Below are 23,297 nucleotides of genomic sequence, written 5' to 3' on the forward strand. Positions count from 1 at the left end.
GGCTAATCACTAAGCTATTACACAGGAACTCCCCCATCTCTTCCCTCTTTCATTTTTTAACCTTTTAAACTTCTTTTCCCTTTTAAGGCTACCGTTGATTTTCATTTTAACACACTGTACTCATCCTGGATTTTGCAAGGTGCGAACTAAGGGGAGTCAGGCTGTGGGAGAATTCTCAGAATCCTATGGAAAGATTAGTCAAAACCATAATATCAAGAGTATGGGGTGGGGCAAAAATTAGGTTTACAGCTATTCCTATGGAAAATAATACAATAATTAATAAATGATAATACAAAAATAAACTCTGTGTTTCATATACTCACAACTATAAACCTACTTTTGCCCCACCCTGTAACCCTGTAATTGAGGAACAATATCATGATAACTGACTTCGTGTGCTGGTTTAGCACTTCAGTTTTCAAAGTACTTACATATATGATACTTTTACATTTAGCATCTAACACTTCCAGAATCTCCTCCGGCAGGCAACATTTTCCCATTTCTGAAAAGGAAAGAAGTTCTTGCTGTAAAAGGGTTGGCGACCATCACAGAGCTAGGACGTGAATTTGCATCATCTGGTTTCTTGTCCTGTGCCCTTTAAATAATTTGTCCAACTGATAGCCTTTGACAGTGGGCAACTGAGGTGGGTAACTGTTCTCGAAACTATAACAACCCCTTACACTTGTAGAGAGCCAGATTAGCAGTAGGTTCCATACCAGCTCTTAGTTATTGGCGGTGGGCGACTGTGTTGAGGACTCTGAGGCTGAAACTCAGCTCCGTGGGGGTGAGTGAGTGATGGATTAGTCTCCCCTTTCACAGGTACATGTGCAGGGGTTTAGCGATACCTGCAACATATACACTGAACTTCTGATTGAGATTTAAGTTTAGGAAACTGCTATCTTACGCATTGCTTCTCCCAGATACAGTTACTCCTTTAGGAGCCCACAGCACTATGCTCATACTTCTGTGATTCGTTGTTTCTAACTATATAACTATCTAATATTTTTCTCACTGTCCCTCTTGAAGCCAGAGACCTCAGCTGAAGTCCGATTACTCCGTAATCTGGACATTCCTTCAGCCTGACTCAAACCTTGCCACATATTAGAATGCCAGAAATAGTTATTGAACTATTTATGACTAACAGCAGTTCTGTAAGATGAGCTGTCTGTTTAAGGAGCGGGAAAATTCTGTGAAAGCCATCTCGAGTTGACACGGGGTTAATGAGCTTCTCCTCTGAACTGTCTCTTATTCCTAAAATGTAAATGACTTACCTCGTGACCACGGGGCTTTTCAAAGCCATTAGTATTCTAGGAGGGAGTAAAAACTTCTAAAGTCGCTTCCTTTAACTGACCTACTGTACTTGGTTTGGAATTCAACTGCCTGTGTTTCCTGCAAACTTCATCAGTTCCCCGCAGACATGAAAAGAAATCCTTTCCCCTGAGCCACCTTCTAGAAGACCTTAAGTAAAATTGTCCCAAAGAAGAAATTATTCTTCACCCCTGGGGTCACTTGGTCGCAAAAACAGATTTCTCTTTTTTCTTTTAATCTGTTCCACTTCACCGCCCCCTCTTTGTGTGTGTTCTTAAAGGTATTGCCTTATTTACTTTGATGGTCTCTCACTAATTGAGTACAGCAGTGAGTTCTTTCTTCCTTGGCTCTTGGATGTTTCTACTACCCCACGGGGAAGGGTCCACCTCAGACAGCTTGACTTTGAGATACTTGCGTATTGAAGCTGCTTTCAGAGTTGTTGATGTTAATGAAACTGTTAAAAGTTTGCACATTTGGCTGAAACAGAGGACAGACCTTGGCGTGGGGTGGCAGTGTCCCTAATTTATGGACAGGGGAATAGTTTCTGAAAACAATAGAACAGATGACGTCTTGTAGCTTGATTTTTTAGGTCTGTGTATATTGTCACCAAATGGTCCTAATATGATTTTTAAAATGAAGGAATTATCTGTGTATGAAATAAAAACCACAAACTATATATAAAGTCCAAATCATAAGGCAACATTACTGTGGAGAAAGAAGTAATTGTCTTAGAACAGAATCCTTCCTTCTCACCCCAGAGTGAGCAAGTGTTTTCTGATTATTTAGCATATGTGCACACCCCGCAGGAAGGGGCATCTTCCATAGCTGGTCACCGGAGTATATATTTTGTCACCCTCCTTCCTCCACCCTCCTTCTCACCCTCCCCTACCATGGCCATTTTATGAAATACTCAGAAACATTTTCACCAAGCTAAGGGTTTTGCTTGAGAAGCTGGACAGTTCTAAGGGACGGTTCTCACCATGCCCTGGGCCCCGTGGCTCCCGGGCCCAGGGCTTTCCAGCGTCTATGTTTAGTGCGCCGTATGTGTAATGAATCATAATGTCCACCTGTAAGTGTCATAAACAGATGGTATAAATATGCTTGCACGATGTGACTCAAAACACATGGCCAGTTTTAGCCGGAGTTCAAACAGCCCTGGCGGTTCCAAGAAACCTGTGGCTGCAGCTTCGGGGGCAGTGGGAGGAGAGTGCCCGAAAGCAAGCCCTGGCCCCTGCTGCCTGTCAGCTGGCTCCACGGAGGGAGGGCCCCGAGGGTGGGGGAGGAGTGACAGGAAAACCGGTTTTCCATTTGCGTTTGAACTCATTCATTTTAAAAACTCCCAAGAAATTGGTCTTTGGATGCTCTGGGAGTGGGCGGCTTCACACAATGATCTCCCCCCTTCCTGGAAGCCCGCCCCTCCTTCCCCTCCCCTCCCATTTTTCCACTTGGCCCCCTCTCCCTCCTCAGGCCTCAGCTGCACTGTTTTCCTGCGGGAGGGGAGTTCTGTCCAGCCCACAGAGGGGCGACGGGCCCACACTGCAGGGTGGAGCTCCTCTAGGCCAGGGGTGTGCCCAGCACCGGGCACAGACACCGCCTGGCACTTAGTACATGTTCATCTAAACCCAACAAAGCTCGACAGTCCCCTTACAGTCTCCATGTGATGTTACTTGGCTTCTTCGAGAGCGACCAACTACTGACTTTTGAAGAAAAAGTAAACAGATTCATCATTGATCCTGTGAGGTTTCATTCATTCGTCAGTAGGCCTCACAAAGGTCAGATCAAGCATCCTACCCTCTTTGAATGTCTGATTTCCCCAGACAGACAGACAGACTGTAGCTTTTTCTTCCGTGACCACAGAGGGCTCCTTCGTAGCCCAGGTTCTGCTTTATCGCCTTTTCTCCTGTTCTCCCTGGTCACCAGCTGGGACCTGCGTCTCTAGTTCTTTGGTTTATTCAACTTTTCCTAGGACCTAGCATGTTGCTTAGTGAAGGGTAGGTGCTCACATTTGCTGAAACGATTGGAATGTTGGCGAGAAAAAGAGGGCATCTATTTATTTAACCAACGCTCCATAAATATTTATTGAGGACCTCACTGTTTACCATGCACTGTTTTAGTGCATTGGAATACATCAATAAAATATCTCCTATTCAAACAGAAGTTTTTCATTTTTCCAAAGTCAGAAAAATGTTTTCCAGGTTTGTTCTGTAACTCTGTTTACCTAAGAAATACAATAAATTCGGTAAGGAAAATACAAGAAGTAGCTAAGTTATCAAATACTTTCTGTGTTAACCAGTGTGTTACCATGGCCACAAATGTCAGTGTAATAATGGTGAAGGTTCTTTACGTTTTTTTCCTTATATACATCCTTAAGTGTCCTAGGCTGAAAGCTTGGCAAACTTAAGTCTGTTCCAAAAATTGTAAAATTGTACTTAATTAAATTTCATTTCTTTAAAAATGTACCAAGTCCTTCTTAAGAAAATAATCTTCTTTTTATTATATTTAAATTAAATTCACCCAGAAATAGATTTTTCATTTGTTTGCTTTAAGCTGGGGTCATTAAAAATTCACAAGAATTCCATGCTGTGAAATTCTTATCTTTTCGGATAATGCTGCCTTAGTTGAGGAGTGTTTAAGCAACTAGGAGTTGCTCGTAGTCAGTCATTTTGACATTGTAGATGATACATGGCATATAGCAATTCATGTCCATTATAATCCACTGGCACACTTCATTTCTGAGCTAGTAAGCAAAAATTTTAGGAGCAAACCTTCAATATTAATTGGAAAATCAATAAACTTCTGATGGAGCGAATTTTGTGCCTTCTAGTTCCCTAATTTCAGGAGCTGCCTCAATTTAAATCCATGGCATTAGCCCATTCATATTATTTTGTGAAAAGGCAGATGGTGACTTTTTATTCTCCTAGCCTGTAAAGGAGACATGTATCCAATTATTTGCAGATTTATGCTAACAGGACTTAACTGTTCTTAAAGGACCTTGTAGCACTGCAGACTTCATAAACAGGTCCTCTCATCCATCACAGAACTTGACTCCCTGTGGATGAACCACCACGGTGATTATAGCTAAGACAGGGGCTCGCTAACGCAGTTAGGGGCAGGGAGTGAATGTCCTCCGTGATCAAAGCACAGGCACCAGAAAGAATTACTCCTGCTGGAGCTGCTGGAGGTGAAGACTTCCATCTGGAGGCAAATGAAAAAGGCAGTGTTACATCCTGGCTGAGTTTGCAACTCGGGTCAAGGTCATTGAGATCCTATAAACCTGTTGAACACCACCACCTTTTGTTTTTGGAAAGACCAATCCTAGTAAGACTGTAAAATTGAACAAAGTTCATTTATGATCTACCTTCTCTTTCCAGATCTACCAACTTGCAACAGGGAGGAACATGCCTAGATCCCATAGTAGAAATGTGATGAGGGCCCTAGCTGGTTTGGCTCAGTGGTTAGGACGTCGGCCCAAGGACTGAGGGGTCCCAGGTTCAATTCCAGCCAAGGGCACGTACCTCAGTTGCAGGCTCAATCCCCAGCCCAGATGGGGGTGCAAGTGAGAGGTGGCCAATCTATGTGTCTCTCTTACATCGATGTTTCTCTCTCTCTCTCTATCTCCCTTCCACTCTCTCTGAAAAGCAATGGGAAAAAAATATCCTCGGGTGAGAATTTAAAAAAAAATAAAGAACTGTGATGAGAATTAAGTTGTGAACCCAGTTTGAGCCTGATTCTGTCATTTATTAGTGATATGACTGGGGAAATCAATTCACCTCCTTGAGACAATATGCTCCTCTGCACAATGCAGCCAAAACTACTTACTTCACAGGTTTGCCGTGAGAATTATACAGGTAAAACAGCACAGTCAACCGAGAAGCAATCTATATACACTTGGCAGGTAATATCATCATCACCCATAAAACTGACTCTGGGACAAAAACTGGAAGACCATATAACGGTTAGTATTCCTCCCTCTGGCAGTCATCTTGTTCAGATGCCAAGATTCCTCTCCCCTCTCTCCCAGCAACATCCAAATATAATATCTTGATGTTTCAGAGGAAAAATAAAAGCTGTAACTGTCAGTACTGTGATGGAATTGTCAAAAGGAAATTAAATCAGCTACCTAAATTGCGAAACAAGTACGGATTCTATTGTTTTTGTGACAGTTCAAACACTGGACAGTTTTTTTAAAAGGAGAGCAAATGAAAACCAAAGAGACTATAAACACCCTCTTTTAGAAAGGGGGCTCACCCCCATACTCAGGCAGTCTTAAACCTTTTCTTTCCTTGTTAAGTCTGTGATGCATGAAATAGCAAAGATACAAAAATATAAATATTAGCATTACATAACAATGATTTCAATACTAGGCGGAAGAAATGCTCAAAGTGAGAAAGAGAGGAGAGTTCATCATTCATGCAGCACAATGGAACTGGGAAAGGCCAGCCATTTTTTCACACCCCACGTCCAATCTCTTAGGAAATCCTGTTGGCTCTTCTTTCAAAACAGATTGAGAAAGTGACCAAGTGCCCTGGCTGGGTAGCTCAGTCGGTTAGAGCACCGTCCTGATCCCCCAAGGTTGTGAGTTCAACCCTAAGTCAGGGCACATACAAGGATCAACCAATGAATGCATAAATGAGTGGAACAGCAAATCAATGTCTCTCTTCCTCCTCTCTCAAAAAATCGGTCAATCGATCAATCGATCAATCAATCGATAAAGAGAAAGTGACCCCGTGAGAATGTCTCACCACCTCCTCTTCTTCACCCTCCTAACTAGTTCTCCCCACTGTGGCTGCCTCCCCAGCTGGTCCTCAATTCAGCAGTCAGAGTAATAATCCTTTTAAAATGTGAACGAATCCTGTCTTCTATTAAAAAGCCTCTGGTGGCTTCCATTGCACTCTGAGTAAAGGCCAGAATCCTCAAAGTGTCCAGGAGGGTCCCCATACCCCACTTCTGTTTACCTGACATCATCCACCTTTAGTCTTCCCTCCCATACCCTGGATGCCTTGACCTTCCTCTTAATAGGCCTCTCCTGCTTGAGGGCCTTTGCACTGGCCATTTGCTCTGCTGGGGGCAGCTTCTGTAATCCATGCTCGTCCCCAGACACCTGCATGGTTTGTGCTTACAGCTGCTTCAGGCCTTCGCCAAAGCATCACCATCTCAATAAAACCCACCCTGAACCCCTTATTTATAACCGCAAGCTGCCCGCCCACTCCCTGCTTCCTGATAGTGCTTACCTACGCCGCTGCATTTTTTTCTGTTGCACTTATCATGATATAATCATTTACTTATCTATTATGTGTATTATTTATTGCCTATCTTCTATCAATTTCTCCCAATACAAATTCCAAAAAATGCAAGGAGTGATGTCTACTTGTTTCATTTGTGTATTCCATTTGTAGAATGAATAAATGGATGCTATTCCTGGCCAGATATTTTTGACGGTGGTATTTTCAAGAAAAACTTTAGAGAGAAGCACAGAGCTTGGCATAGAATGCTTTTTAAATGGAAGAGACAGAGAGAGAGATCTAGAAAGAGAAATGGGGCAATAGAATTTAATGAACAGAACTAAAGCTGAGGCTATAAATGTTCCAAAGACTTGTTTAAAACCTCGAGTTTCTAAACCCATTAACTAGTCAGCATAGTTCTCCCTTTGTGCTTTCTATGAAAATTGGAGAATATTCTGGTTTTAAATTTCAGTGATGTTGAAAGAGTGGATAGCATTTAGTGACACAGAACAATGATGCTGTTTCTGTTAGAATTCATATCGCAATCATTAAATCTCTCAGCAAAAGCAGCATCACATTCTGTGTCTTTTAATCAACTTATTTGATGTCAACACATTCTGTGAAAGCGGCAATTATGTATCATCGCTTGAAATCAGATGAATAGCTTCTTAATAGGCAGAAGCAGGATTTTTGTGGCGGCTTTGTTTGAGAACCGTGCATGACAGTCTTGTATTCCAGCTGCTTTGTCCAGAGCTAAGCACCGCAGGTCAAAAGCCCACAGGGATGCTTATGCTTTCTGGGCATTTGTCAGACACATGTTCACATGCCAATGTGATGAAGGCTGAGAGGAGAAAATTAAATAGTCCAGTTTAGATATTAAGTCTGTTTTGTTCTCATGGTTTCTCATTCCAGGAAATGCGTGATTTGAACTTTGTGTTTCCAATGCTTCTGGTTGGGTAGGCGTAGCAGTCTTAGCTGCTGCCAAAGGACAAAATCGAAGGGTACCCAGAATTTATTTTCCATACACCCCCAGGAGATTCTTTGGGATCTTTGGTCTCACCTTTTATGAACAAAGGCTGCAAGGATTGGGAAAGGTGGAAGTGGAACAAACTAGGAAAAAATATATTTTTAATTGTTTTTAGAGCTTCCCAGAGATTGGGGCAGGTAACAGTTTACTAGTTTTCTCTAATGATGGGATTCCTTGTAGGGCCAGGATAAGTGTGTTACCTAGGATGGGAATGGCTGGTTGGAGCACCTTGGGATGCTGGATACTGGTAGAATCACCCCCCACACACGGACACACTAACACACACACACTCCTGTCAATGATCTGCAGCCACCTGCCTTTAGGACTGGTGGGCTGAGGGCCCTTCATTAAATGCTTTAGACGGCATGAGACCTCTACTCTTCCTGCATGACACTAAGGAGGTGTCATATTGAAACCTGGTTACATTTTCTCACTTTTGCCAGAAACATAGAAGCCCAGAATGGGTCATCTGATTTACTGAAAGAGATTAGTATGAAGCTCTTTGCTTCCAAGTTTTATGGAATAAAAGTTATATCTACTACAATGGTTCAGGAGGGAAACTGAGGGAAGATGTATGACTTATCAAAGTTAAGAGTTCTCACACTACTCTTTTTTGAACCACAAGAGGTCTAGGCAAGACCATCGACATGTAATCTCTCAACCCAATGAAGTTACAGTGAGCTGGGAATTTCCATGGATTATCATAATAACAGAAAGATCCCACTTTTTATATGATATTCATACAATTACAGTAACACATGTGTCTGCATGGTACCATTTTTCAGGTCTCCAGCTGAAATTTGCAGAGTCTATTTCCTCCAGAATTTTGAAATTGACTGCGAGGTCATGCATTTGATCTTTGCTCTCCAAAGCTAAATGGAGAGAAAGTGATACTGAAGTATGTGGCAATTTAGTCTACTGAGTGGAAAAATGAGAAATGTTCCAGTCTTCTACATTTGCTTTCAAATTTACCACGGAGATTATTTTTTAAAGGTTTTGCTGCTGTTGCCGCTGTTACGTAACGCCTGGTCCTGTGCTCTGCTGAGAAGAAACAAGCACAGAAAAACACCAGCATTTCAGACATGGATTCTGTGCTCTGTGGGTTCGTGGGAAACACTTTCTGTGGTTAATTCCCTTGGGCCACCCACCCCTGTGGCCTTAGGCCGGAGGCTTCTTACCTGAAACAGTTCCTGGTGTTCTTCAGAGCTAATGGCAGGGCAAGGCGTTAGGGAAAGGCTGGCTTGCAAAAAATGGACAGTGCGGACACCAGGCACAGAGTGACTAAGCACGCAGCTTGACCACATCACAGCGTGGGTCTTGGGAATTCACTTTTGGGAACCTCCAGTTCTTGAGAAAGGAGATGCGAGGCCAAAGAAGTGTTCACAGAGGCTCAGTTGTTTGCTTAAGATTGATTCAAGCCATTATTACTCTAGGTGCCCTGTGTGTATGCAGCAGACATGGACCTGGTTCAACCTTGACACGTGGGAAATGTTAAAAAAAACACTACGGCTCCACCCTGGCTCCCTTGCCTGCCAAGCACCTTGACACCATAGTTTACAATCACTCCTCATCTTTACGCTCCCATTCTTTCTGTAACACAGCGACATAGCTGATGCCTGCACTGTGTCACATCAACCAAGGTCGCTTCTCTGCTCCAACCTTCCCATTGCCAAAGCCATTGGGCATGATTTAGTCCTTAGGCCTTTTAATTTTCCTTCGGTGATGTGACTTGACTAGCTCCTACTTCTTGAAATGTTTTCTTCCCTTGATTTTGACGGTGACTGGTCCAACCTCTTCTTAGTTTCTCATCTCATTTCAAGTGCAACATTATTGAATGACTTTTCTATACCTTGAATATTACAAAAGGTAGAAGTCACGCCTTGTCTACTTATGAATCATTTTTGCAGTACTGGGCATTGCCTAGGGTCTTTGCTTTTGCAAAGCTATATAGAAAAGTGTTCAAAACCATGGCTATTACAACCAATAGATCTGGGATCAAATGCTATTTGGGCAAAGTGGTTCTCTTCCCTTAATGGGGCTGAGAGCTGAGGGCTGTTAACAGCACTGCCAGCCGTTAAGGAAAGATGTCCTGGTCCTAAAGGGAGTCTGGGCAGAACCTCACAGTTTTCATTACCATAGCTCTATTAAAAATTATTTAATTTTCTGTGCCTCACTTTACACAGCTAGAAAGTAGGAATAATGATAGTACATATCACATGGGTTTGTTGTGATTGCTTAAAATGATATCTGGCACATAGTAAGTGTTATTGTTTTACTTCATAACCACTCAAGACAGTTGCAGAAATAAGCTTGTGTTCCAGGGGTAAATTGAACACATTGCCAAACTATAACCTTAAACTCAGCCTAGACTTATGCCCACATTCAACTCATAAATCCTATTAATGCTTTTTTAAAACATCTTTCTTATTAGTGACCTCTTCTGCAGGCCCAACAATACTTCCCTAGTTCAAATTCTTATTTGCTGTTGTATCGTATGTTCTGCTTTCAGTCTTTCTCCCTTCCAAACAATCCTTTATAAATAGCTAACAATCTCTTATACAGATTCAAATCCATCGTTTTCCTTCTTAAAATCTCATTGCCAATAAGACAAAGTAGCAGAAAGACAACCATTTCATCTCTTGCTACCTCCTTCTGTGTAGCTAATTCTCCAGCAACAGCTAATAACTTTTAGCTCATCTTATCAGGCTCTTGAATTGCTCAATTGTTTTGTGAGTTTAATTTCTCTCCACAGGTAAAATATCTTCCCTTCTATGAAGCTTTCTCCAACGCATCTATATAAGTGCACAAATGCACATGAACCGTTTTCCCTCTCTGCCTGTGGGGAAATGGTTCTCTCTCTTTTCTCTGTTATCCTGCCTCTGGATTAAAGCACCTAACATAATGTATCACAATGTGATATGGTAAGGTCTGCAATTGGGCAGTCCTACGTTTGAATCCTAAATTAACTCCTATTAATGGAGTGGACTTGGGCCAATTGTACTCTTGATTTTTTTCAGCTTACATTGGAAGGTCCACATCAGGATTAAATGAGAAAATGTATTTTAGTATTTAGAACATATGAGTGTGATTGTCTTTATCTGCCTGTCTCTTCCATTTAGTATGAGCCCCTCAAGAAAAAGAGCCTTGTCTTAGCTTACATTGGAAGGTCCACGTCAGGATTAAATGAGAAAATGTATTTTAGTATTTAGAACATATGAGTGTGATTGTCTTTATCTGCCTGTCTCTTCCATTTAGTATGAGCCCCTCAAGAAAAAGAGCCTTGTCTTATATATCTGGGTTTCCTTGACATCTAGGAGAGTGTCTGGCATAGTCAATGAATAATTGCTGGATAAATGACTAAGGAAAGGTTTGATACATATCGTATATCATATTGAAATTGCACAGTAGTATAAAGGACAGACTTTTGGAAAAAGTGAAATGTCAAGTGTATGACACTTGAAGAGTTGTTATCTCTAGTCTAAAATGAGAATGTGTCATAATCTTTTTTTTTTTTTTTTTTGAGAATGTGAGAGCCATTTCAAAGGTTAACTCATGTGGTCATATCATCTCAGGTGGATAAACATTATTTTTCTTTGCTGATAGGAATAAAAATCATAATGACTGTTAATGGTAGTATGGTATTTGTTCATTCATTCAATAATTATTTGTTGAGTATCTACTAAACGTTAACCTTACTAGGTGCAAGCACTTAAAAGATGAACAAAGGCAAATATGGTTCTTCTCCCAATGAAGCCTACAGCTTAACTAGTGGGGAATGACTGTCACAGCAGAAAATGATGACAGTCAGTGTGCTAAGACCTCTCATAGGAGATGTGTGGGATGCTATAGTACCATGTAACAGAGATAACATTTAACTAGTCTGGAGGGACCCAAGCTAGAGGAGAGTATAGCACCGTGGTTCAGAGCACAGAGATCCTGAAGAGCTTTGTAATTCATATTAAACTTTTAAACTTTATACAAAGGCAATATGTGGATTTAAACAAGGGAGTAAAAAATCTGATTTCCATTTTGCAAGGGCCATTATGATTTATATATGAAAATTGGATTTAAAAGGCCCAAACTGAAGCCAGAAAGATTGTTTGGGAAGCCACCAGCAATGTGGACAATAGGATCTTCAAACTCTGAATGGGAATCTCCATTTACTCTTCGTGTTTCAAGGGGTGAGTATTGTGGTACTGTGATAATAAGGAGGAGGTATCACAGATATGATGGTAACAAGGACTGCAATCTCACAAGAAAAGCAACTTAATTTTAAAGGAACATTTAGAAGTCATCTTGTCCACCACTCTCACTGTTAGATGGAGAAGTTTTGACTCACAAAGGTCGTATCTCACCCCAAGTCCCACTCTAAATATGATCCAAGTGCCTTGGATCATACCATGTCCCGGGGGCAACAGAAAATAAATGGAGGACATGTCCCCTAGTTCCAAGGAACTTTGAGTATTATTGAAGAAGACAAAGAGCTATCCCTAAGCAACTTGGAGCCAAAGATCAAGAATGAATATAAGGCTAATTGTGTTTCTACTGCTCTAGCTAAGCATTCTCCGGGCCCTCGTTGATTAATGGAAAATCTTTATGTCCCCTTCAACTCTAAACAAATCTATATAAGTTCATAGCCGGCAACAGAGGTTGACCAGGAAGCCTCTTGTTATTATGTCTGAAGAAATTCTAAAGTTTCCTCCTCAGCTAAATGTACAGTTTGGGGAAATAGGGATGGGGTAAGAATACATCCCTATTTATCTTCCTCTAGCGTCTCCCTGTGTAGGGTCCAAATCCCATTCAGATGATTGGTGGCTTGGACTCACATATCTACCTCCTACCAGTGCAGACAATGGATTATGAAAGCATGAAAGGGTGAAGCCACATGGTTGGATATTGTGGAAATATTTTAATTGTGATCATCATTTTTAACAAGACTTTTAAGGTTATCAGATATGTAGTATTGGGTATAATGTTTTTACTGCAATAAAAATTGTATTTTGAAGCATAGGGAGTTTTAGATTTTTAACCTATCATTAATAATTTAATATTTGTAAGGTAACTTAAATATTTCTAAATTTAAAAAATGCAGTCCACAGTATAAAAGTGTGTCAATACTTTGCAGTGGTCCATTCTGGATTCTTAATCCTAGTTCTAATACTGACTAACCATATGAATATAAACAGATTATTTATTGGCTCTGTGCATTTGTTTCCATCGCTAAGATATAGGTACTAATGGTAGTCACCTTACTGTGGTTGTTGGGAAGATTAAAGGAGTCAATACATGTAACGAGCTTAGAATAAACATCTGGTATATAAATAGTACTTACTATTATATAGTTGTTTTAATTTTTTTTTTTTTGAGAAAATAGGGTCTTACCCATCAATAATTTTCATAAAGCTATGAAACACAGAATTAAATACATTTCATATTAAAGACAATTACCACCCTACCCCTCACCTACAATTCTGAGATATTATGTAGAAAAGTATTTATAATTATTCATCCTATTTTTTATAAAGATTTCAAAATTACATTGATAACTGGGGTGGTGGGATGGAAGTTGTAAGATAACATCACATCATTTGGGGCTGTAGTCATCCCAGATGGAAACCATACCCAAAGGCTGAGTGTATTCTTTGGAAGGGAAGATGTAGGGTGGGGCCACTGCATCATATTCCAGACCAGATTAAAGGTCTTGGAGTTGTGGTTGTACACACCCTGTTTTGGGTTGTGAGAAGCCACTCCACAACTAAGGGCACATGGAACTTCCTCCAAAGTTCCATCTCTGAACTATGCAGACCCAATGAAATATCATGTGACAAATGATTATTAGTCACCAGAGTGTGGAAGGTTCTCATTCGTTAAAACAGATCTTTGGAGTACATACTCTCTGACAGGTATTAGGACAGATGCAAGGGTACCAATAATAAGAAAACATCAATCTTCTAGCCAAGAATGTTCCCATTAGTGGAGGAAAGAGACAAGTACAAAATTCCAAGTGCTCGCTCTGGCAGCACATATGCTAAAATTGGAACGATACAGAGAAGATTAGCATGGCCCCTAAAAAAAAATTCCAAAATAGTACAATAATAGAAGTATGTAAAATTCACAGCAATGAGGCAAGGGAAGTGAGAACAGGGTGCTGTTAGTTGCAGAGGAAGCTGCCCTCAGGGAGGTAGAGTCTGAGCTGAGTCTTGAAAGACAAATGGAAGTTAATCATCCAATAAGATAGTGTCATGAGAAGAGGATTTTAGTTAGAAGGAATAAAGGTCAGAAATCTTCATATGTTTGGGTAACTGTAAGTATTGCTGTATGTTTGGAACATACAATTTGAGATGGGTGTTAGTGAGAATTCAGGCTGGAGAGGAACTTCTTCTGTCTTATATGTCTTGCTGAGGATTTTAGACATTATTCTGTGGAAAATTAGGGCCCCTGAATAATTTTTGACAAGGCAGCAACACAATCATATTTTTTTATTTTAGAAAGATCCGTCTGTCTGCAGTGTGGAAAATGGCTAGAGGCCAGCAATAGGAGATTATTATATAATTACAATGATAAATATTAAGGGTCAACATTTATGCCGTGGTGGAAATGGAGAGACAATATGAATTAGACACCGACTCCGGTGATAAAACTTATAGGACTAAGTCCCTGATTAACCTGAAGTGTTGGATGAAAAAGCAGAAAAGTAGAAGTCAAAGATCACCATATTTCTGACCTCAGTAAATCAACTGGTGAACGGTGGTGCTGATAAGCGCCAAGGGACATGGAGTTGAAGGCGATGGGAAGTTGAACGAAGGGCAAGACCATCTCCAGAGTGACTTCCCATTCCCCTGTGTATTACTGCAAATGCTTCCTCTGGTCATCCAGAATCCTTTCTTCTGATTATGATGAAGTTAATTCGAAGAAGACTGAAAAGGAGGAATAATTACAGACAGATTTCTATGATCTATCTTGACCTTAATTAACTTGCAATGGAAATTGCACATTCATGAGGACAAATGGAATTTTTAAAGCCCAGATGTGTCACATCTTAGAGAATAAGACTTTGATTTGGAAAGCATTGAATTAATAATGATAATAATAATAATAATTGATATTAAATTGACGTTGTGTATCAAACATTATGTTAAGCTCTTCACCGGCATCATTTCATTTAAGCCTTTCAACAAACCTCTGAGGCAAGTACCATTATTCTTCCCATTTCACAGATGGGGCAATTTGAGGCTTAGAGAGTTTTATCACTCTGTTAAGAAGTTAGCCAGGATTCAAAGAGAAGTCTTCCCTTTGTTGGGGGAAAGAACAGAGGATTAGGAATTTAGAAACCTGGCTTCGAGCCCTTATTTAGCTATTTATTGGCAGGGCAACAGTCATGTCACCGTTTTTATATGTAAAAATATAAATTGAGGTATGGAAGGGGAAGGGAGAGATTGGAAAAGTTGAAATTAGAGATGGGGGGGGTAGCCCCTTCAAGCATTGACATTCTATGGCTTTTGACTGCATAATGGCATGTTGGTTCTGGCAGTGACTCTGAGCTCAGGGGTATGGTGACTGATCTACACTGTATACTGAGAGGACAGGCATGTCGCTGGAAGGAAGAAAGACCGTTGCCCAGTAAATTTTATCATTGGCGTAATTCATCCATTTAATAAAGGCCTTGTCCTGGCTGTGCCTTTATTCTCAGCCTGAGGAATTATTTGGATCGTTGCTCTTTTCTTGTTAGGAGGAGCAGTGAGTTTCTCCGGAAGAGGAAAATCTTGTCGTCTGTAAACTAAGGTCTTCTTGGTCTCTGTCTGTTTTAAAACAATTCAGAAAGGGACTTTCTGTGAAGTGTTCTCTTGAATTTTGTCATCTCTCTTTTATCTCGCTGCCCAAATCTGGTAGAGTAACAGCTCTTCTGAGTAGAGATTTGGAGAACATGAAGATTTCCAGGAAAACCACAGAAAGGGTCTTTTCAAGCTGCAGGTGGGGACAGAAAAGTGAGGGCTGGAGTTATCAGCAGTTTCTAACATTGGTCTTTTATAATTGCTGCCTCATTTGGGTACAAACAAGTTATTGGGGCTTTTGGTAATTTCCTTAATTGGAGATTTATAAAAGTGAACCCTTTTGTCATTTAAAGCTCTGTGATGTTAGTCCTACCCTTGGGGTTTAGAAGAAAAGACACAAACATTGAAGTCATTCCCTGGCTGGTGTGGCTCAGGCTCAGCTGGTTGGAGCGTTGTCCCGTGTACACCGAAAGGTTTTGGGTTTGATCCCCGTTAGGGTGTGTATGGGAAGCAACTGGTAGATGTTTCTCTCTCTTTCTATCTTTTCCTTCCCCTCTCTCTAAAATCAATAAGCATGTCCTCAGGTAAGGATTAAAAAACAAACAGAAAAACATTGAAGTCAAAACACTGGCTCTGTTGCTTATTAGCTGTCTGGCCCCAGGTAATATTCCTACACCTCCATTTCTCATCTGTAAAATGGGAATCAAAATCTTTATTTCACAGGTTGTCATGAAGTTGAAATACAATAATATATATAAACCACTTAGTCCGGTGCCTGGCTGAAGTTTAATAGGTGAGAACTAATCACATTTTTTAAAATAGCAAAGATTAGTAATCTGAGTGACCAGAAGTAATACTAATAGCACAGTGCTCCCTGTCCATTGGGCAAGACATCCACAAGACATTTTTGCCTGTCTTGCATGTTTAGCCCCTTTACAGCAAACATGAGTAACAACAGCAACAGATGCTGCACCAATAAGCAAACAGAATGGAAAATAATTAATGCGGTAAGCTTGCATGCATGGAAGTTTCATCAGGAATTACAATGCCTTTCATAGGAATTCTTCTAGAAGGCAATTTGAGCTTGGAATGGCTTTGTATTGCATTAGCTAGTATTTTGTGTACACGCCGGAATATCTTCTATCTAGGGTTGGCTGTTATTATTTGTGAAAAGCAGGAACAGGCAGAAAAGATATGAAACTGTGATGGATTAATGAGTGCCTGAAGCATGGACAGAATATTAATATACTTTGTACAAAAATGGGCTGACCCAGCTGAGCTCAGCTATCAGACCTATCTGTATACATGAGGATGTTAATTTCCGGTGGAAAATGGGTGGATGCCAATAAATTCTGGGAAAAGGAAATAATACTATATAGATTCCTTCTCAGAGATCTTTGCTGCCCACAGAGAAACCCTTCCTGAAAATTATTTTCTTCTTTGGTTCATCTTTGAGGATTGCCTGAGCTAGGTCATTTGGCACCCAAAGACCACCACAAAGTTCAGAGGGGTAGGAGGGGCCTTCCTTTTAAATTCCTGGTCAACCATTTGCATTTTCCAAAAGTTAGTTGACAATTACACGGTTTGGGGACTTCCAGTTATAATTGTATTGCAGAAATAATAAGAGAGGAAACAAGCAGAGGTTTTGCTAACAGGCCCTGGGTGGCTGTCAGGACATGTGGCTCAGCCTTTGAAGTCAGTTTCAATAGATTTTCATGTGAAATAAGTGGAGTAGAATGTTTCCATTTCAGGTTTTACACATGACATCTTTTAATGTACTGGTGTTGCTCCTTATAAATTTGTTTTAGGGAATTATTTTATTTCCTCTGAATGACTACAATTGTGGAAATCAGAACTCCTCTATTAAGCTAAGCAAATAAGGGGTTGAGATTGCTTCTTTATATTGTTACATTTTTTAAAAAATTAATTTAAGCACATGGTTTTTTAAAAAAATAAAATAGATGCAGAAAGCTAAAAGAATGTGAAATAACAATCTCTTTTCCCTAGCATCTTTTCCCAAAGGTTTCCCTTTCAAAAATTTTTCCAAGTGTTAATTAAAAACCCCAAAATATATATTTATATATAGACCCACTCACATGTATGCTGTTCATTACACAAATAGCTATATAACATACTATCAAGTACTTTGATTTCTCATTTAACATATCTTAGAGACTTTCGATATTACATAGAGTCTACTATATCCTTTTAACATCAGCAAATCATTCTGTTGTTTGGAAGAACCGTAGTGTATCTAACCAGTGATTTCTGTATTTTGTTATTGTAAATATTGCTGTGATGAACAGGGTAAATTTATTGCATGGAATTCTGAGAAAAGAGGTAAGTGAATTTTAGGTTTTGACAGATATATTAAGTTCCCTCTAAGTATTTCAGAAGGCTTATTTTAGGCAGGTATTAAATCATCTCTATCTGTGAGCCCTCCTCTACCCCCTGGTTGAGGATGGTTTCAATCAACAGCAAAATAAATAAGCGAAGGACAGAAACTTGGGATACAGCAAAGGTGTTGTCTTAGCCAGGGTCCCAGCAGGGAGCAGAAGACACCGCAGAACAGGACAGTTGGAGAAAGAGCCGTTTGCAGGACTGCTTGCGAGGTGCAGGTGCACACAGGGGAGCCCGCGGGGCCCTGCACTGACCCGGGCCGGCCCCAGCGCTGGGTGCTGCCACCCGTGAGCCGCCCTGGAGAGGGGGCACCTATGGGACCTCAGGGGTCACGGAGAGGAGCGGTAACCTCCAGCTGAGGGCCAGGGGATCACAGGAGTCCAGTGTTGTTGGGCTTCCCACTGGCTTAGCCAAGCAGAAGCCAGAGCACATGCCCTCCGATGGGGCCCACCCTGCTCAGCTTCCCCAAGGCGAAGAGGAGGGTTGAAAGGGTGACGAGGCGCCTCCAAGGGGCAAAAATCTCAAGTCACCTTAGTGCAGGCATTATTTCTGTCATCACTGAATTCAAGAATTACCCATCGCAAACCCGATAAGAAGCCATACAATTTTTACATATACCTAGGAGCAAAGTCTGTAATTTTTTTTTGGTCAGACATTATCTTGTTCATTTTCTTAATTATGCTATTTTATAATTTGTCTGAGAGGAGGGTCCATATCTAGCTTATTCGTCACAGTTTCAGCAGAACCCAGAATAGTGCCCGACACAGATGAAGCACCTCACTAATTGTTTAATAAATGCATGAGTAAATAAATGCCAGAAAGAAATGGTTCTTATTTCTGAACTTGACGTTCTATATTGTTAGTTAAGACAATTTCTTCATTGTTAATGAATTATTCAGCACTGGTGGTGGGGATTTCCTTCTGGAAAATAGCTAGGCTCTAATGCCTTTATGAGAGATGAGCTCTAGAGATGAAGCCATACTTAGCTCTGCTTTTCCAATGGGTTCTCCTATATAGTGATTAGAAGAGTTACAGATGTGTAAATGGCATTCTAGGTGATGGGAGGTTTCCATTCCTGCAGTCTCCAAAGTTTTCTAAAACTCCAGCTTTATTCATTAAAAATTTAATTTTATATATTTAATTGTACAGTGTGATGATTTGCTGTATGGTTGCCACAGTCAAGTTAATTAACACAGCCGCCACTCCTATAGTTACCTGTTTTTTGATGTTTTTTCATGTGAGTGAGTGAGTGTGTGTGTGTGTGTGTGTGTGTGTGTGTGTGTGTGTGTGTGAGATTACTTAAGACCTGCTCTCTTGGCAAATTTTAAGTATACAACATAGTATTATTAACTATAGTCACCATGCTGTACTATAAATCCTCAGTCCCCAAGATTGTCTAAACCCTAAATTGATCATCTCAGGCATCTATATATTGTATGAAAGTTCTTGAGGGAGACTTATTTTCTTTTGTTCATGTAAATCTAGATTATTATTCTTGGAAATTTTCTCTGTACCTCCAGTAAACACTCATTCCATAAAAGCAATGGTCACATTGAATTGTATTTTTTAAATGACTGTATTAACTATAACAACTTGTTTGTCTAGCTGCCTGAGGGTTTGGACCCTATCTTGGAATCTGCACATAATACAAACTCAACAAGTAGAGGTTGAATTTATATAGGAGATTAACATTCTTTTTCCCTTTTCTAGGCTCTTCTTGACACATCCTTTAACGTCGGAGATGCAGCAAGAAAGTGGGTTCTCACTCTTCTGATGCTGAAGAGAGAGCATGAAAATCAACATGGTGAGACAGAATAAACTAGGGCTTTGATATGAGAACAACCTGGGCTCACATCACAGTTCTGCCCTTTCTGGCTAGATAACCTTGAGCACTGTTCAACCTCTCTGAGGTTGCTGGGAGAATGTAATAGGTTCGCATACACAGTAAATTCACCGACACTACACTTGAGAAAATATTACCTTTGCTTCCTCTATCACCTTCCCCTTAAGGATGTCAAAAACTGCTCTGGTTAGAGAATGGACCAGGGTATTTAAATAGGTGATTTAGGAGCTTCTTGTCATTTTAGAGAAAGGGTGTACTGGGAATCAACCTTCCTTTAAATTTTCTTATCCGTGGGATGAGGAAACTTCATCTTAGTACTACTTGAACTAAAGAAACAACTGATTAAAATACCACAGGAGTTTATGTTATAGTCACCCTTCCTTTTCCTATGCAAGGTGGTGTATAACCTTGTTTTAGCAATGTGTGTGAATCAATGGGTGTTGGTGTCTGAATGGTAATGTAACACCTATCTACCTCTCTTTCTCACTCACTCATTTGTGAAATCTTGTCTTGTAGATCAGTCATTAATATTTTATTCATGAGCTAATCAGCCCACACCCCTGATTGTAGAGCTCATTTCTCAAACCCTGCCTTGTCTGGCCCTGCTATTTCACCAGCCCCTCCAATGCTTCTCTCTCTCGCTCATCTTCAATCACATTAGCTTTCTTTAAGTTCTTTGCAATTGTACGTGACTGCTTAATAACTATTATACATAGAATTACAATATAAATGATTAAATATATAACAACAACCATTTGACTAACAGCATTAAATTATATCACCAAATTCTGTTCCTAAAGTCTCAGGGTCACAGTCTGTGACAAGTATAGACCAGTTCCTTGGTCCCTGCTGACATCAACAGCCTCATCTGCGCCATATTCTCTTTTTAACAGGGAAGGACCGCTGTCTGTCAAATTCTGGCCCTGCAGGGTGGCTGCGAAGGGAATACTTTGGCTTCTCTCTCTCCCCACTTTCTGATCTTCAACTGGTGCTGCTCCCCTATTTGGCAAGCTCAAACCTGGAAGCCACAGGGCAAATGACAGTGTGACACAGTCTAAAAAGGACAGTCACGCCATGGCTGGTGTGGCTCAGTTGGTTTGGTGTCATCCTGTGCACTGAAAGGTTGCGGTTCAATCCAGGTCAGGACACACGCCCAGAGAGGGCTCAGTCTCCATAGAGGGCGTATAGGAGCCAGCTGATTGATGTTTCTCTCTCTCTCCATCTCCCTTCCTCTCTCTTTAAAAATCAATAAAAAATCTTAAAAATAAAATAAAGTAAATAAAGAGGACAGTCCCCCAGAAAAAAAGAAGAGGGTAAATGGAGAGTAAGTAACACTAAATGAGTCCCAAACATAGAAGATCGTAGTTTGTGTGCCTGGACATAACCTGGGTGAAGCTTCACGTTTAGTTTGGCACCATGCCCCAGGGACACTAAAATCTTTGTCTAGGGGCTGACTCTGGGGAACTTGGCCCCAGACAGAGATGGACCTGGATCTCAAGCCTAGTTTTACCTGCTCCAAGGCCCGTGTTGTTACTTACTGCCTAATGCTGGCTCTTGCTGTCATATCCTCAGCAGACAATCTGTTACAGCAGCATTTTTTCCTGCTCTGATCTCCAAAGATTGAGTACTATTTAATTCTGGTAGGAAAACCTGAAGGTCTTTTTTACATACTTCACCCAATACATCAATTTAGGAGCAAAATACTGTTGATATACGTTTAATATTTTTATAAAATGGATCAGAGGCTGAAAGAATACTGCCTACCAGAATCCTTAAGTCTTAACTTTAAAATCTTAGTTTTTCTAAAGTGCACTAAGTGGGTTCAGATTGTCACCTTGTCTCTTGCTATAATATTACTCCAGCAGACTACCTGAATTCTTTGTGCCTCATGTTTGGCACCCATGAGATTGGGGTAAAATAAGATAGCTGTTAGGATTAAATATTTTAATATACCTAAAGTACTTACAAGAATTCCTGGCATATATTAAAAACTAAGGACTCAATAAATCTTATTATTGCATGTCTTAGCTAAAGTACCTTCTGTTTTTATTTAACAAAGTTTTAGTGGGCACCCATTCTATGGGAAGCCCTATAAGAAATTTGGTAGGAAAACCAGACTAGTCAATATAACATGGTGCATGGAAGACAGAGGGAGTCATAGAGGTTTGGGTTATATTAACTCAATGTATTATTCCAGACTAAAGATATATCAAGGTTGTCACAAATTCAAATTGGCCAGACATTGTTGGGATGTGAAACAGGCAAGAGGGGGAGAAAGGATTTGTTAAATGGTACCTCCAGCCTCCAGTATTTGTAATTAGTATGGCAACTGTTCCCTGTTTATTTATAATTGACTAATTATGCTTTCAATTTTTTTCTGGTTTTACTTCATTTTTTTGTTTTGTTTTGTTTTGAAAAAAATAACTCTGGTTTTCAGGAATTTGCAGTAGGGAGCAGCCCAAAGACACAGGTTCAATCTCTGGCACCACTACTTACTTGCTGGCTTTGGGACACTGGGTCGTCCTGCCTGAGCCTGGATTTACCATCTGTAACGTGAACCTAGCATACGCCCTTTTGGCTGCCCTCATGGAACATCATGAGTGCCAAATATGCTAAATGGATATGCCAGTCAGAGTCTTGTGCAAATGTGAAGAGAGTTGGTACCCCAGGATATACTCAGAGATAACGCTGCAATTGTTATGGGCACAGGTGTTGGCTTTCACATATACAGTTGGCCTTTGAACAAAACAGGTTTCAACTGCACCAGTTCACTTGAAGGCTCTTCCCCCCCCCCCCCCCCCCCCCAATAAATGGTGCTTCTTGTCCTCTGGTTTCACATCTGCAGATTCAACCAGTGCCAGAAACTATGGTTGGGAATATGAAAATAGTGGGTTCATGGTTGGTTGCATTTCCGGATGCGAAAGGCCAGCTGTAGTTAAGTTTGGGGGAGTCAAAAGTTATACATGGATTTTTTGACTGCACAAGTGTCAGCATCCTTAACTCTCATGTTGTTCAAGAGTCAACTGTATTTGGGTTTGGATTGTGACTTTGCTGCCTACTAGCTGTGCAAACTTTGAGTAATTGACCTTTCTGAACCTCATTTCCTTCATCTGTGTAATGGATCATCTTGAGGATTGGTTGAGACTCTGCATATAAAATGCTAGTGCATTAGCAAGCTCTTAGCTCAATAAACTCTATTTATTAACTATTCCTCATACTGCAGTTTGGCTAGGAATGCATCACAGTAATCAAATGAAGAAGCAATCTTGAGCCTAAAGTTTACTCTAAAGAGTCATAACAGAGAGAAAAATTCATGTTTGTATTTGTCTCTCTGGCTCAGCAAGATGACTTGAGAAACTCGTGAAATGTTAGATTTCAGACAAGCAATATGAAAAGACAGAACTGCCCCAAATTGTGCCTGTAACATATGCAGAAAGCAGATAAGACTTATCGCTTATCAGTTTAAAGGGGAGCTTTATTAAACTAGATAAAGATCTAGAATTTTTGATAAATTCTGTTTGTGTTTCTTACCCAACCAGTTTTATGTTTTTAATAATTCACACCTTTTAAGTGACATGGGCCACGTAACACTTTCCTACCACCCAGTCTTTCCTTTCAGAAGACACATAACAATTGCAAGGTCTTGCAGATGCCCAGAAACAATAGCAGGAAGCCAGAGAATTTGCCTAAAAATTGCAGGTGAGTCAAATAGGAAAAAGCCTTCG

General features: G+C 40.4%; 1 protein-coding gene across 2 annotated transcripts in view; it reads left to right on the top strand.

Annotated features, from left to right (window-relative positions):
• The window catches only part of COLEC10 (collectin subfamily member 10), a 296,071-nt gene that overhangs the window by 222,239 nt on the left and 50,535 nt on the right, over positions 1–23,297 (top strand). For both annotated transcript variants that reach the window (XM_081117393.1, XM_081117392.1), the window contains exon 4: positions 19,440–19,533. The gene's annotated coding sequence lies outside the window, so the exon portion shown is untranslated. The remainder of the gene's footprint in view (positions 1–19,439; positions 19,534–23,297) is intronic.

Source organism: Miniopterus schreibersii (assembly GCF_964146895.1).
Source record: "Miniopterus schreibersii genome assembly, chromosome: 17".
NCBI classification, from domain to species: domain Eukaryota; kingdom Metazoa; phylum Chordata; class Mammalia; order Chiroptera; family Miniopteridae; genus Miniopterus; species Miniopterus schreibersii.